The following is a 15,235-nucleotide window of genomic DNA, read 5'->3' on the forward strand; positions in this document are numbered from 1 at the left end:
GGGACTGTAAAAGGAAGGGTTACCCGTGACCTTACCTTTACAAATTTGTGTCAAACTGTTCAGCGACTCATCAGTATTTCTTTCAATACTAGGATGCTCAGAAAACTGTGTGAGGTCTCACCTCTCTCTTTCTGTGTCTCTGTCTCTCTCTTTATCTCCCCCTCTCTCTGTCTTGCTCTCTCTGTCTTTACCTTTCTCCCTCTCTCACTCCACCTCTCCTGCTGGTGTCACATGTGGAGTTCAGTTAAATGTCAAATGTCTGTTAAACGGTGAGCTCTGATAAGCTGTGTGAGAGTGGAGGGTGAGGGCACAGGACTTCTGTCTGGCCTTGGTGAGAGCAGATGTCGGGGGGTAGCAGGGGATGGACAGGCCTCCATTAGCCTGGCTGTCAGTCTGAATTAAAGCAGAAACCAGAGGAGGGGCGGACACGTGGTGATGTCCCCGCCTCCTTCTCAAATCCATACCCATTCTCTCCAATTTATCCAGTAACATTTAGAATATAGTTTATAGTTGCACAAGGTGGGGATCTTAAAAGTTACAATCAATCTCTGTCTTACAATGAGAAAGCTGGCTAGTTGGCTATCAGCCACAATAATTAATGTTTTTTTTCTAATCTAAAGGACTGGAAATTATTACTGTCTCAGGACATAAATATACAGATGTACACTTGGACTGGGTAATGGCTTCTTCCAGAACACTGAGTGAACTCAAGTTAACCATTTTAAAGGAGGGAGACATTGTTGCACTTCGTGATAATTTAGTGTGGGAATTGGGGAATACAGGATGAAATGGAGTGACTTTAAGTAACAAATATAGGGTTTTGGGTTGCTTTCAGAAAACATTCAGTCTACCATTTCATGAGAGGAACATTATTTTTAGTTGTTGGCCATGGTGCAAAGAAAATTGATGGTGGCTGAGGTTGCTGTGTTACATTTTAAAGTATAGTACTTCTGACTTTTCTTGTTTTCCATTCTCACATTTATATTGTATGTGATTTTGATGAAATCTAAGGTCTTCAAAGTCATTGATGCAGAATCCACTCTGCAGCTTCTCAAACAGATGCATTTATTTTATTTCCGAAATGGCACTACCATAAATGATTAATATATTTTATTTATTCTTGGTAAATTTATTATTCAACTGGTGGAAAAGTGTACCAACGCTTCACTGTTCCCTGAATGACTTTTACTATGTTTTTCTGTGTCTTTTCTCCTTCTTAAATGAATCAAAACAATTCCAAAGCATTAAAGTGGACTAGTAGATGCTTCCATCTAAGTGGTAGGAGAAGGTACAAACCCTCTCTGTGCACCAGATGAGTACCTAATGGATGGCACTGAGTCACAATAACGACTTCTTCCTTTCCTATCCTTCTCAGAAGGCCTGTGGGTCACGACAAGGACAGTCCACTTCACTGCCCGAGGCAGTCATGGGAGGAGGGAACACCCAGTTGCAAATCTTTGCTGATGATATCTATACAGTGGAGAGGTGTGTCTAGTTGGCGTCACACCGTTCAAGAAAAGACAAGCTTAATCTTGTCAATATTGTCTGAATCCTTCCCTGTGTCTTCCATTTGACATAGCAAGCATTCCAAACAGTGCCATTATTTCCTCAGCCTGCAGTGGAACCCAGCTGCTAGAACACATGGGCATCCCTTGGCAGTAAATAACACTACTTACTCTTGACAGGTGGAGGACAGAGTCCCCCTGGTAAAAAGGTAGCAGGTGCTATCAGAGTTTAAAGCCAATGTTCCATTTCAGACAAGAACGATTCACCTCTGTGTTCTCAAAGCACATTTAATTGCTGGGGTGGGGATATGCCAATTTCTCAACAGGCAATTTTCTAACAATTGGTTGAGCCATTTTGATACCTAGGGAGAGTAAAACTTAATTTGAGCATAGCTCAGTTCGTTTTGATTAATTGTTATGAGAAAGGGGCAGTGATACAGCAATCTAATATTCACAGTCCAAGAACAAGCTGAGCTTATTTTTTGCACAAGCAGATGCCATGAGTCACATTTAGCTAATGTTCAGCCTGGTGACAGAACTGAGCTCTTATCTCCTGATAAGAATGAAGCTGTCAATTTCATGGCTGAAATACAGTGTGGGTTGAACGAGTTCCAGGATTCCACATACTGTATATGTCTGTATATATGTCTGTCTATGTCTATATATTACAAAATATTTCATACCTTCAGGAACAGTCATCCACACACACAGAGCACAGGGGGGATGTGGCAGAGCACCTGTACATTGTCTACAGTTTTAATTAATTTGCAGAACAGAAGAGAACTCTCTACACTGACGCTGCAGCCACCCTGTGATTAATGGAGTTTGATTTTGGGCTTAGGTGCCCTTAAACCTGAACAAACGAACAGATGCTGATTGAATTACAGTAACGACTTAATGCATCAACACTTATGTAAACTATAATTACTTTTTTTAAATCCACAATTGTTTAATTTATATTATAAAAAAAATATCACAGTTGCATCTGGCCATTATGATTAATCTCATCCCTCTTTCACAAAAGTGGTAATCTAATTATTTGAGAGAGGAACACTGATGCTAATTAACCTTGGGTGAGGTGAAGGAGGTGTGAGTCTGTGTTGTTTTAACTGGTGAACCAGTGTCTCTCATTGCAGTGATTAATTGGTCCAGGGCTCTGGTCTTCCAATAAACAAGAAAAAGGACACCTTGGGGTTCTACTGTTACTTGTAGTGCAGAGAGAGAGAGGGAGAGGGAGTGGGAGAGGGAGAGATGGGTGTGTTGAGAGGGCCAGACAATAGGAAGGAGGGAAGGAGAGATGTGTTTATGTATGTGAGAGTGTGTGTGTGTGTGGGGGGGGGGGGGAGGTGTTTGTGTGTGGCTGCTCATGCCCATGTATGTGAGGGCCAAACCACATTGGGAAAACAGGAGGGTATGTGTGTGTGTGTACCTTCTCTCCCCATGGGACTTTCTTCACCTTGCAGGCTACAGGGAATCCCATAAAATGTCATGCCAGGTTGTCTGAAGTATTAATTCAGACGCAAGGAGTAAATGAATCCCTGTGTTCCTCTGCAAAGTAATTACATGTTTTGCCATTATTCATATCAAGCTCCTTACTAAATAAAAAAATATTCAAAAGACCTCTATAGTGTACAACTGTTTAAAGACTAAGCCAATTCAGAACAGTATAACTCTTGACACAGTGAACCTAGCTAAACATGACAGGTTGTGTTTAGGTTAATAGTTCATGTCTTTTCCCCAGCTTTAACCGCCATCTAAGAGAATGTGAACAGATATTCCTTCCTAGTTGGCATCTCAGCTTGAGGTACTATATTGCTCGTAATTTTAAACTTTCAGTTCATAACGTTATAGTGGGAGACATATCTCAAACAACAAGATACATTTTGCTGCTGTGTGCTATTTGCATGGAAACAAGCTCATTATTTGTATCCGTTTCATAGAAATACAAATGGTGGGAGCTGAGTGTATGACTGCAGGGTAAAAAATGCCATCACTTAGTTTGTGTCTCTAATAAAGGTTCTCCACACGCTGTGTTCCTCTCTGTTTGTCTAACAAGTCCGTATGTTGTATCTCTTGGAGGACAGTTAAACAGTGCAGGACAAAAGGATAACAACTTTCAATCAAGCAAAGCTCACTGATCTGATGGCTGATCCACAATATTTCTCTGTCCTCTGTTAATGCTCATATGTATACAGTACATCTCAGGGCCGGGCCTAGGTTTTTGGGGGCCCTAAATAAAAATAGTTTGGGGGCCCTTTGTTGGCCCAAAAAAAGATTTTACAATTTTTTTTTACAAATTTAAAAAACAATCGCAGGGCCCTAAACAAATGTTTAGTTTGTTTATTGGGTTGGGCTGGCCCTGGCACATCTATATAAAATAGATAAAAAACACAAGAAAATGACAATACAAAACCCTTAAAGAACTGAAGATAACTCTCACTTGAGAGAGGAAGACGGGGAGGGGGTGGGGGGGTAATCCTCCTTTTCCCTCCATCTACACTGTACAACCAAAAAACAAACATAACATCTAGCCTGCTATTGGTGTAGATTATGTCTGAGGAAACTGGTCTTCTCTGTGAAGATAGAGCTGTAGTCTCATCCACTGTAATTCTGACCTAATCCCTGCAGATTAATGTTATTTTACTAGAAACGACAGCTGGAGGTTTCTGCAGCCTCAGGCTCCATCCCAGCCAGAGTCTCTGCCTCGACCTGTGGACCCGAGCACGCCACTTCAGGGACGCTTCGCAGCATTGTTTGTTGATGTAAATGTTAAATCTGGAGATCTGACATATGTTGCTCTCGAGGGTGTCATTAAAAGACAGACATATCCATAAGCCACTGAACCCAATATTGTTTAGTGTAGTTTTTAGCAATAGAACGGGTTATATTCACCAACTGAAACTCAAATGCAGTACAAAAGTATTATTTCAATCACATTGTATAGCCATTTCACAATATTCCACACACTTTCCTGCCTGAAAGTATTGTCTTTCCGTACAAAGGGCTTCACAGTTGCCCAAAGATCAACACCAATATCTTCATCTGAAACATTTTAAATATCCCATCCCCCTACTCCCACCCCTTAAAAAGGAATGGACATTTTAATTAACTGATCAAATCAACTCAAATGAAGTTCAGTCAAGACAATCACGTATTAGATTTGAGCATTTATTGTTACATGACATGGACATGTAGATTTAACTTTGGCGGAGTGGATGATCTAAGGGAAGCAATCCCTGCCTCCTCGATGCAACAAATACATACATGACATATGAGGCAGGAGAGCAATAGAGATATAATCCCTCTGAAGGATAGAACATACAGACAGCATGGGGGAGAAGGGGACTCCACTGATCATGCAACAAATGGGCTGAGTGGGTGCGTGTGTGTGCGTATACGCGCTGCCTTTTAATGCCGTCTTATCGGACGTGGCCCAATGGGCTTGTGCTGGCTAACACAGGTGTGGTAATGAGCAGATGACGCGCGCTGCCCGATTGCCCTGCCTGAACTAGCTGCGCTTATGAACTGTCTTCAGTAAACAAATATGCAGTGTTACCAGGTGTGACTTGAATTCGGCTCACACTTTTGGCCATGCTTAATCTCACGCTAGTACAGTGCGATCATGCTCATGCTGTATGACATCACACACCAGCAAGTAGGTCGAAGCCTGGATGTATGATTTGAGAATCTATGAATGCACCGTGGGGGCTCCATCATATTGTGTTTCACCAAGGTGATGATTGATCACCCAGTTACAGTCATTCACATTGTACTGTTCACAACACTCACCATTTCATTCCAGAGGTCAAGTGTCTGGGGTATTTTTTTCTGAGAGGTCCTTTGACTGTGGTAAAAAGGTTTTTGACCTTGAATGAAAAGTAGGCATGGGACTCGAGCAGCTTAGCACTAATCTAGAGATAAAAGAATGGACGAACGCCATATTGGCAAACTGTGTCTGTAACTTTGTGGAGAAAGTGTTTCAAGAGGGATGGCCTACTTAACCTTGGTGCTTGTGTGAAGTTTTGTTAGCAACACTTACATCCAGGGGATTTGGTTGGTAACATCAGTGACTTGGAAACATCGGACATCAAACATAAAAAGCCTGTGACTGAGAGAAGATGCTTGTGGAGAACAACAGAAATCCCTGAAGACAAGTAGTCAGAGGTTTATGTAAATTGTGAGAGGTTTAGTAACACATGACACATTGGGAATGAGAACAATTTTTTTGATTGCTGTCATCTTTTTAAAAATTGTACATAAGCTTCTGGATTGCACCTTGATTTGAACCCCTCATTGAGACATTCTTAACCGTGCTACGTTGTTAAGGCAGCTTTAAACCCCCAAAAATGTAGGTACAGTTTTAAAGTTTAAAAGTGAAAAGGATGTTTCGAGATTCCCTGGGGTGTGAATATTTCCCAGCATGTGTAACCTCCTGCAGAGGAAACTCATCACTAACATCAGTCTATTTGTCCTGGAGGTGAGTCATTACCTAGCATGTGGAATGTTGTCACCCTCACCTGGCCGCATCTCCGGCTTGTCTTCTGTCCTGTGAGGCCGGCCCCCGGTCATTTGCTTGGAGCCTGAGTGACAGTCCATCACTCTTTTAATCTCTCCCGACCCGGAGCCAGACAGGAGTTTCAAATGGGTGTCGCCGTTTCCAGCTTTATCAAGCATGACATCCTCTACAGCGCCTTAATACGCCACAGATGGCGTGTCTGGAGATGTCCCCGTTTGTCACTGAAAATACAAGAGTGACAAGGCAAAAAAACTCTGGTGGAATTCAAAGTGAGAGACTGAGTTTGGGTTTATCACATAGTATAAAAAGACAGCCACCTGTTTGAGGCTGATAAGTAGCTAAACACATACTAGTGGAGTTGTTGAGAATCTGGGTCACCAGCGGTAAGAACACCTTGACCTGGTAAGACAGAAATTAGGCCAAGCAGCAAACAACAGGGCATTCTCTGGCCCTGATGTTACACAATAAATGGAAATGGAATTGGAGCGAAACTAAGCTCAAAGTACATTTCTGTTGTCCATTTGTGCATTTATAATATTGTTGATACTGTTTGAAATTGTAAAGTACTTTAAGAGTATGTCTTTTCATCCGGTAATAAAAACAGTAACTCTGGCGAAAAAGATCACCAGGTAAAATCCAATGTTATCTGGACCAACAGACAAAAACGCATTCTCACTTTCTGATTGCATATAATCAATTTAAATATGGCTTTCCTTTTGATCTGCCTAATTCAATTTTTTTATTAATGCAGAGAACAAGTTATTTCACAGATTACTGAAGATAAAGAAACAGCATCTCATCCCCTCTTTAATCAAAGGGAAAGTTGCACGTCGGGGAACATATTCCCTTTTATCTCTGAGGGAGCTAAGGAGCGCGCGGCCTGTAACAGGCATAGCCCCAGCCTGTTTGTCTAAGTGTTGCAGATGTGTTACTTACTCATTTCACAGGCTCTGCTACCGGGCAAGTGCCTGAAAAATACTCCTCCATTGTTTTCATAATTATAATGAGGCTTTCTCCAAAGTGGATATTACTATTAATGAGCACAAACACCCTACAGCAGAGCTTCTGGGGTCCTCTGGCTGTTGGAACGTTCAAGCACCTGAATTTATGAACATGTTTAATATGATATATTATTCCTTTTCAATGTAGGGGAGAAATGTTTTCAGATGGTATTTTCCAGTCATTATTTAGAAACTACAAAAAGATGACTGAATGTGTGTAAGTTAGGACACCATACTGTATATGGAGTTTATCCAACTAAAAGCATTTGGAGAACATTTGGGTCACCTTGCCCTTGCACACACACGTACATGTACACACAACACGCACACACACACACACCTGAGAGGGCTTACGTACGTATACCCAAGTCTATTACAGCTGTTGCCAATACTCTGGTATTTTCAATGACAGAGTTGTGAAATATGAAGCCCTGGCTGGGCGGCACCCTGAGATTTGTGAGCCAGTAATTGAGCGCCGAGGTCAGAGTGTCACCTGCAAGTTAAACAGCTCCCAGGGCCCCATGCCTCACTAATGAAAGGTTTCACTCTCTCCCCCGACCACCTCTGTCCTCCATCGCACCAACGCTCTCTTTCCCGCTCTTCAATAGGAGAGTAGAGATATTAATGGCTGTTGAGATCACTCTACTGTGTAAAACAATCTAAGCCTGGTATGAACAGCCCTCAAAAAAGCTCTATACAAAATCATGTATTTGTTCCAAATGGATAATTACGGCGGCTATATCTGAATATTGTGCTGAGGCCATTTTTGTCCTTCACATTACAGTAGTTAGATCTGCTTCTCTCAGACAGCTGAGTTCAGCCAAGTCTCTGCTGACTGAGGAGCAGAAAGAGTAATTTCCATTTAAATGATATCATTCCACATAGTTTAGCAGAGACCAGACACAGAGACTGTCTACCCTCTAAGCAAGGTCAACTCACATTTGTGCTCACTGAGAAATGTAAACACAGAAATTGATTTCCCCCTGAGCATGGTCCTGGTGACTGTTAGAGCTCTCATTGCAATGTGTTTGTATTTCAATGAGGCTCACTTCACTGTCTTTTGCCCATGAAATGCAATTGCTTTGATCCACTAGGGATGTTAACATGGCAGCTGCTCTGACACACTCTAAACACTGGCACACAGAGACGGTGAATTAGATCACTTGCACATGCACACATACACATTAGCACACAAAGACACACACACACACATTAGCACAGGCACACACACACATCCGCATGCATAAACATTCACAAGCACACATACCCGCAAACACATACACACTGGCACATAACACGTAAATAAAGTTATTTGCCTGGATGGGACAGTGCGGTGTGTTGTTTCACTGTTGCCTGACAACATAAACCACAATGACGCACACATACACAGGATGCACACAACCTGGGGTGTTGCTGGCCTGTTCATGAGAACAATTAGTGGCCTGAACATCTGACTGTCATGTTACAGTTGGAAAACTATTACAGTAAACACACACTCGCACACACAAACATGCACATACACAAAGACACAAAGTAGAAATATTGTTATCCTGTATTCAACTGTTGTCAGCCACAATAAAACTTTAAAGAGTTTTTAACTTTGGCTGAGTCCTGTTTTGACAGAATGTAGAGGTAAACAGAGGACTATGTTTGTCATTTCTGTCTTCCCAGTAGTAATATTCACCTAAAGGTCAACGAGACAACACTTTCTCTGACTAATTAATATAATTGCTGTGACATCTTAAACATCTGTTTGTCCAACATTGAAGTTTATCCTTACACCCAGATTGGAGGCCATCTGTCTGCCTGTCAAAACCGGGGTTGATCCACATCTTGAAAAGACAACGAAACAATAAAAAAAACAGTAAGTTTTTGTATTTCCTGTCATTAACCTTCAAGAGATTCAAAGAGCCCTGATCTGACAAACTCTGCACCCACCAACAGCTCTCTCAGCTGAATCAACAATTGGCTCGCAACACAGTTACAGAGTCTGGTCAGTTTTATTGGCTCTTCTCTTCCCAAGAACTTCAAAGTATAACTGAGAGGCTCGTTTAATAATGCATGTTCCTCGTTTAAGAGACCATCCTCAAACTTACAGTAATTGTTTTTACACATGCGTTTTTATACTTTAGTCAGAGTTTATCAGCTGGGGCAGAGAGGGTATTCATCAAGTTCCGGTTCAGACTCGGTTCAGACTTCCTGATTTGATTTGAAATAAAAGTATATTTTTATCTTTTAACTGTGCACAGCCAGAGTTCTGCAGGAGTTCAAGTTGAAGAATGAGTACACTACATAGTGTATGCTATTGCAGAACAAACAAATAGTCTGTTTGATCTCTTTGCGGTCTGCAGCTTGTTAGAGGTAGTGGCTACATTTTCTTACTGGGCTCAAGACTAAAGTCAACATGCTAAATAAGGCTTTACTAGGCCAACACTTGCTTTGTGTTTCTTTGATTATGATTTGCAGACCAGGGTTACAAAACGGAAGTGCACATTTCTGGTTGGTTCGTCTTGTAATGAGGACTAAAACAATCAAAATCAAATCAAAACCCACTCACAGATTATGTATAATAATGAATATATTTAGTGCAACATTATTTTTATTCATATTTGAAACTGAACACTTTAAAGGCCTTAATTTCTTACTCATTTGATGCCAGATTAGACCTGTCAACTTCAGCATTTTCACATCTGATGGTGGAAAGGGATGGGAACAGGAAGTCACTTCACACTATTGAGGCACACCACTAGGCTGCCATTTAGCTGTTGTTCATTCAATATATTCAATAACCAGTCATTCATAAATCAACTGACAATAATATGTTACACCCTGCATCAAACCATATCTCACATCAAAGGAGGGATGCAGTACTGAGTACTCTGAGATATGCCATTCCAAAGTGATGCCTGCCTCAATCTGGTCCTCAAATAGATTTTTTATTTTTGCCACATAAGCAGTTCTCAGCTAAATTGCTTCAGGAAGTATACCCTTCTCGGTGTGAGCAAGCTCAGTGAACAATTTGTCACCGGTGTCATGGACTATAAGGACATTGTGTGTTTGTGTCTGTGTGTGGGTGGAAGGGTGTGTGTGTGTTTGTATGTTTGTATGTGCTCTACTCTTACTTCTCTGTGATGAGCTAATTGAACACCGTGGATCTGGCTTTCAAATGTAGCCACAAACCCTCTCTCTAGATGAACGCTGCATTTTCAGTTCCACCAGCCCCATTGTACTGGAGTGCTCAGTACAACGCGCCAAAGCCTATTTTATAATATGCATCAGCGATCTGAGCAGAGTGACTAATTGAAAAATCTAAGCAGCAAGGAAAGCAATTTATCCTGTTCAAAATGACTTCTTATCATAACAATACCATGATCCACTGGGTTAGACCAAGGCTTACTAATGCAGTCTATTTCATTTAACGTACAAAGGAGGAAAAAGTCAACTGTATGATTACTTTCATATATATGTTTGGATGAAGACAGACATTGTTGCTGTGTAATGTTAAAGACAAAAATTGGTATCCTATATTAAAAAAATATATTTTAAAAAATTCCACATCTTATAATTCTTTCTAAAAGTGCTTTAAATACATTTTCAGCATCTTAATGATTCTGGTACAAAGAAATGGAAGAAGGTTGAGTCGATTGGCCTTCCTAAAATCAACGGTGCTAGTTTAAAACAGCAGTGTTGCAGGCATAGACTCAGAGAGTGAGAAATGCAGTGAAATTATTGCATCATGAATTATCATAATGTACTCCGGGTTGAACTTTAGCAGCTCAGAAAAAAACTTTGGACCTTTGTCTATAGGCATGTTAGTCATCCAAGATTCACCCAGTTAAATTACTTAATCAGCTCAGTCCATTAACTATGTAATCTTGTTTACCAGATCCTGTAACTTTTAAGTAAGTTTAAGAATTAAGTAAATTGACTTACTGTAACAAGATGGCTGAATTTGTCTGTCTTCTCTGCTTCTCAGTGCAGAAAGGATGAAGTCCTTTTCCAGTTGTTTGACGAATCATCTCTGCAGACACTTATGGAGAAACAAATCATGTCTCCTGAGCTGTGCTGAGGCTTGAAGTGTTGTACTTATAATAATAATATTGTGCGAGGCACACCATTATTTTGAAGATTCTTCCAAACAGCACTGCCTGCCAAACATGTTCCTGCAGTTGACAAATTATATTATTCTGAATAAATTTATTCTGTGAACAAAAACAGGTTTTATCTCATCAGACGTTGACATGACTTTTACATCCATATGATCATATCTTTGATGGCGACACTTACTGGGGTAATACTGTTTATTCCTGTCCACATATTTTACCATTCCAGTAGCCTAGCAGTACAGTCCATAATGTTAAAATATAACAATTATAAACAATGTAATCATTTAGCAGATGCTTTTATCCCCCCAAAAATACAGGGAGGATTTTGAACTTTCATTCCCTTGATCTACTTATCAATATTCACTACATACACATCATGCATACACTTATACAAGAGACGTACACTACACACTAAGACCACCATGACTAATGTATTGTAGCGTCGGCTAGCAATCAAGAATGGAGAAGGAATATTGCTCTTGACTCTTTATTAACATACTCGGCCCTTCACATTGGACTGTTCGAACAGGAACTTTCCAAAACACAGATTAACACCTTATACACATCAAAACAGAATGAACACAACAATAGAACTGTAAACAATGCTTATGTAACCACGCTAAAACCTTATAATTCTTAGCGTTTCTGCCTGCCGCAGTGCATTCTGGGTGCCAAGAGCATGGTCGCTACATGGCCCCCTCTAGCGTGTTGCTTGTCCACAGCAACTAAACGCTAACTCAAAACAAAGTCAGTAAAGCGACGTGGAAGCTGTGCCCTCCGTCTTGGTGCCTGTGGAGTGACAGTCTGTTGCCCACCCCCAACAGTTGCCAAGTCAGGTAGGATGGGCAGGGTGTTAGGTGGTGGTGAAGCTGCGTCGGGTGAGCAGGGCTGGTCCCCAACAGTATGTCGTTCAGCCAGGGGGCGGTAAGGTGCCAACCGATCCCGATGCAACACCACTATCCGCTTCCTGATGTTCAGTTTCACCCGATACACTACATCTGAAATCTGCTCCAACACTTCACAGGGCCCCACCCACTGGCTCGTGAGCTTAGGAGAGACACCCTTCTTTCGTATTGGCTGGTAGACCCAGACCTTCTCTCCAGGTGAGAACGCGCGGCCTCGACAGCGGGTATCATACCCCCGCTTCTGCCGTACTCCCGCGTTGGCCTGGTGCTGTCGAGTGTAGTCGTGCGCCACGGCCAGGCGCTGTTGCAGGTCCCGCAGATATTCGTACCCAGGTATGGTGGGCAGTTCAGTGTTGGGGGGCGTTCCAAAAACCAGGTCTACCGGCGTCCGCAGCTCTCTCCCAAACATCAATGCAGCTGGTGTGCACCCAGTGCTCTCTTGTACTGCTGATCGGTATGCCCACAGGACCATCGGCAGGTGGTGGTCCCAGTCGCGTTGGTGTTGGGAGGTGACGATAGCTAGTTGTGCCACCAGCGTTCTATTAAAGCGTTCGACGAGCCCATCGCTCTGTGGGTGGAGGGGTGTTGTCCTGGTCTTTTTCACCCCCATCCGCTGACACACCTCTCCGAACACCTGTTCCTCGAAATTTCGCCCCTGATCGCTGTGAAGCTCTTGTGGAGCCCCAAACCGGCAGAACATCTCACACACCAGCTTCTCCGCTGTTGTAATGGCACTCTGGTCGGGGACTGCATATGCCTCAGGCCACTTGGTAAAGTAGTCCATTGCCACCAGGACGTACCGGTTTCCGGCATCAGTGGTAGGGAAAGGTCCAAGGAAGTCCACCCCAATCCGTTCCATGGGTGCCCCTACTTGGTACTGCTGCAGGGGAGCATGTGACCGCCCGGAAGGGCCTTTCCTGGCAGTGCAAGCATCACAACAATGCACAAACAGTTCAGTGTCCTGCCTGCACCCCGCCCAGTAGAACCGTTGCCGCAGGCGGTTCAGGCTCTTTGCCACTCCAAAGTGGCCTGCTCCCACGGAACCATGGACGGCTCTCAGCACCCACTGACGCCAGTTCTTGGGCACCAATAGCTGCCATGTGCTGCCCCCGAGACCCGGGGCCCGCCAAATCCGGTAGAGCAGCCCGTTTCGCCTGGCCAGGGAAGCCCACTGTGAGTAGTAAGCCTTGGCCTCAACAGATGCGGCGGAGACATCTTGCCAAGGAGGGCGCACTCCAGTGTCAACACAGCGTCCCACTGCAGCTAAGATGGGGTCGTCTGCTTGCGCTGCCTGCCACTCCGGGTCACTCACTGCTGACAGACACCCTTCTACTGTCTCATCCGTTCGAGTCATGGCCACCCGGGGAGCTTGGCGATCCCGTTCTTCTTGGCGCTGACAATGACGGCAGTCTGCTTCTTCACAGGGGCGGCGGGAGAGGGCGTCCGCATTGCTGTGCAGCCGTCCCGCCCGATGCTGCATCTCCATGTCGTAGCTCTGCAGTGCCTCGATCCACCTAGCTAACTGTCCTTCCGGTTCCTTGAAGTTGAGCAGCCAGGTCAGAGAGGCATGATCAGTTCGCAGCAGAAAGGACTGACCGTAGAGGTAGGGTCGAAAGTGATGAAGTGCCGAGACCACCGGCAGAAGTTCTCTCCGGGTAACACAGTAGTTACGTTCGGGGCGGCTCAAAGCCCGACTGTAGTAAGCCACGGCTCTCTCTCCGCCATCTCCCTCCTGGGAAAGCACTGCCCCAATCCCCACATCACTTGCGTCGGTATCGACGATGAATCGACGTTTGGGATCTGGCAGCGCTAAGACAGGGGCATCCGTCAAGGCGGCGCGAAGTTGAGTGAATGCCAGCGCACAATCATCGTCCCAGATGAATTCCCGCCCCTTGTCGGTGAGGCGGTGGAGGGGACTGGCGATGGATGCGAACCCTTGGACAAAGCGTCGATAGTACGAGGCGAGCCCCAGGAAGCTGCGTACCTCTCCGACGTTTCGAGGTACTGGCCAGTTTCTCACTGTTTCCACCTTTGCCGGGTCGGTGGCCACACCCACCTCCTTGACCACGTGGCCCAAAAACTTGACCTCTCGCCGCAATAGGTCACACTTCTTTGGGCTGAGGCGCAGTCCGGATCCCCGGATCTCTTTGAAGACCCGGTGGAGGTTCTCCAAGGCCTTCCCAAAGTCAGTGGCGTGGACCAGCAAGTCGTCGAGGTAGACCACACACTGGCTCCGGGGAACATCTGTCAGGACCCGCTCCATTAACCTCTCGAAGGTGGCAGGGGCATTGCAGAGGCCAAACGGCATAACCCGGAACTGCCAGAGCCCTTGGCCAATGGTGAATGCCGTCTTGGGCTTGTCCTCAGGTGCCAACTCTATCTGCCAATAACCGCTCCGGAGATCCAGTGAGCTGAACCACCGTGATCCAGCGATGCAGTCCAGAGCCTCGTCGATACGGGGTAGAGGGTAGGAATCTTTACGAGTCACGGCGTTCAATCTTCGATAATCGACGCAGAACCTCCACGTCTCATCCTTCTTCCGGACTAGGACAGCTGGGGCGGCCCAAGGGCTGTTGGAGGGCTCGATCACACCTGCTGCTGCCATCTCTTTGATTTTTAGCTCGGCTGCCTCACGCTTGGCTAGTGCCAGCCGATGAGGGCGGAGTCTAATTGGTGCGGCAGAACCAGTGTCTATCGAATGTTGTACCAGCCCTGTTCTTGTGCATTCCTCATCCCGTGCCGCAAAGATATCAGAAAAGTCCCGGAGCAGGGCTCCCAGCTGTTGACTCTGCTGTGGGTCCAGTCCTTCACTGCTGCGCCGCCACAGGTCCTGTACTGCCTGGATTGTGACGGCAGAAGGCCCCGGAGCCACTGACTCGGCAGATGTAGCTGTCAAAGTCATTGTTGGAAGCTGGTTAGGAACTGCCCGAGCATGTGGTCCGATTGGATTGGATGACTGATCCGAGTGGTGGTGTGTAGCTTCCGCCGCAGGTTCCCGGAGTGGCACGACAACCAGGGCCGCCGGCTGAGCTTGGTCATGCACGTCCTCTTCTCCCTGGCAATGCTGAAGAGCCACAGTCTCTGTGTTAAGGTGGATGACATTCTTCAGCACATCCACCCGGGCCTTCAAACTAATCAGGAGGTCCAACCCAATGATGCAGGGTTCCTGGATATCAGCCAACCAAAACTTATGGGTCACAGT

The 15,235-nt window shown here is 44.6% G+C and overlaps 1 long non-coding RNA gene across 1 annotated transcript in view; it reads right to left on the reverse strand.

Moving 5' to 3' along the window:
- Positions 1-5,141: 5,141 nt before the first annotated feature.
- Positions 5,142-15,235, reverse strand: part of LOC134017538 (uncharacterized) — a 35,838-nt gene continuing 25,744 nt past the window's right edge. Inside the window, exon 4 of the long non-coding RNA XR_009929761.1 lies at positions 5,142-6,242. This is a non-coding gene — a long non-coding RNA (uncharacterized LOC134017538). The remainder of the gene's footprint in view (positions 6,243-15,235) is intronic.

This window comes from Osmerus eperlanus, chromosome 3 (genome assembly GCF_963692335.1).
Source record: "Osmerus eperlanus chromosome 3, fOsmEpe2.1, whole genome shotgun sequence".
Classification (NCBI taxonomy): Eukaryota; Metazoa; Chordata; class Actinopteri; order Osmeriformes; family Osmeridae; genus Osmerus; species Osmerus eperlanus.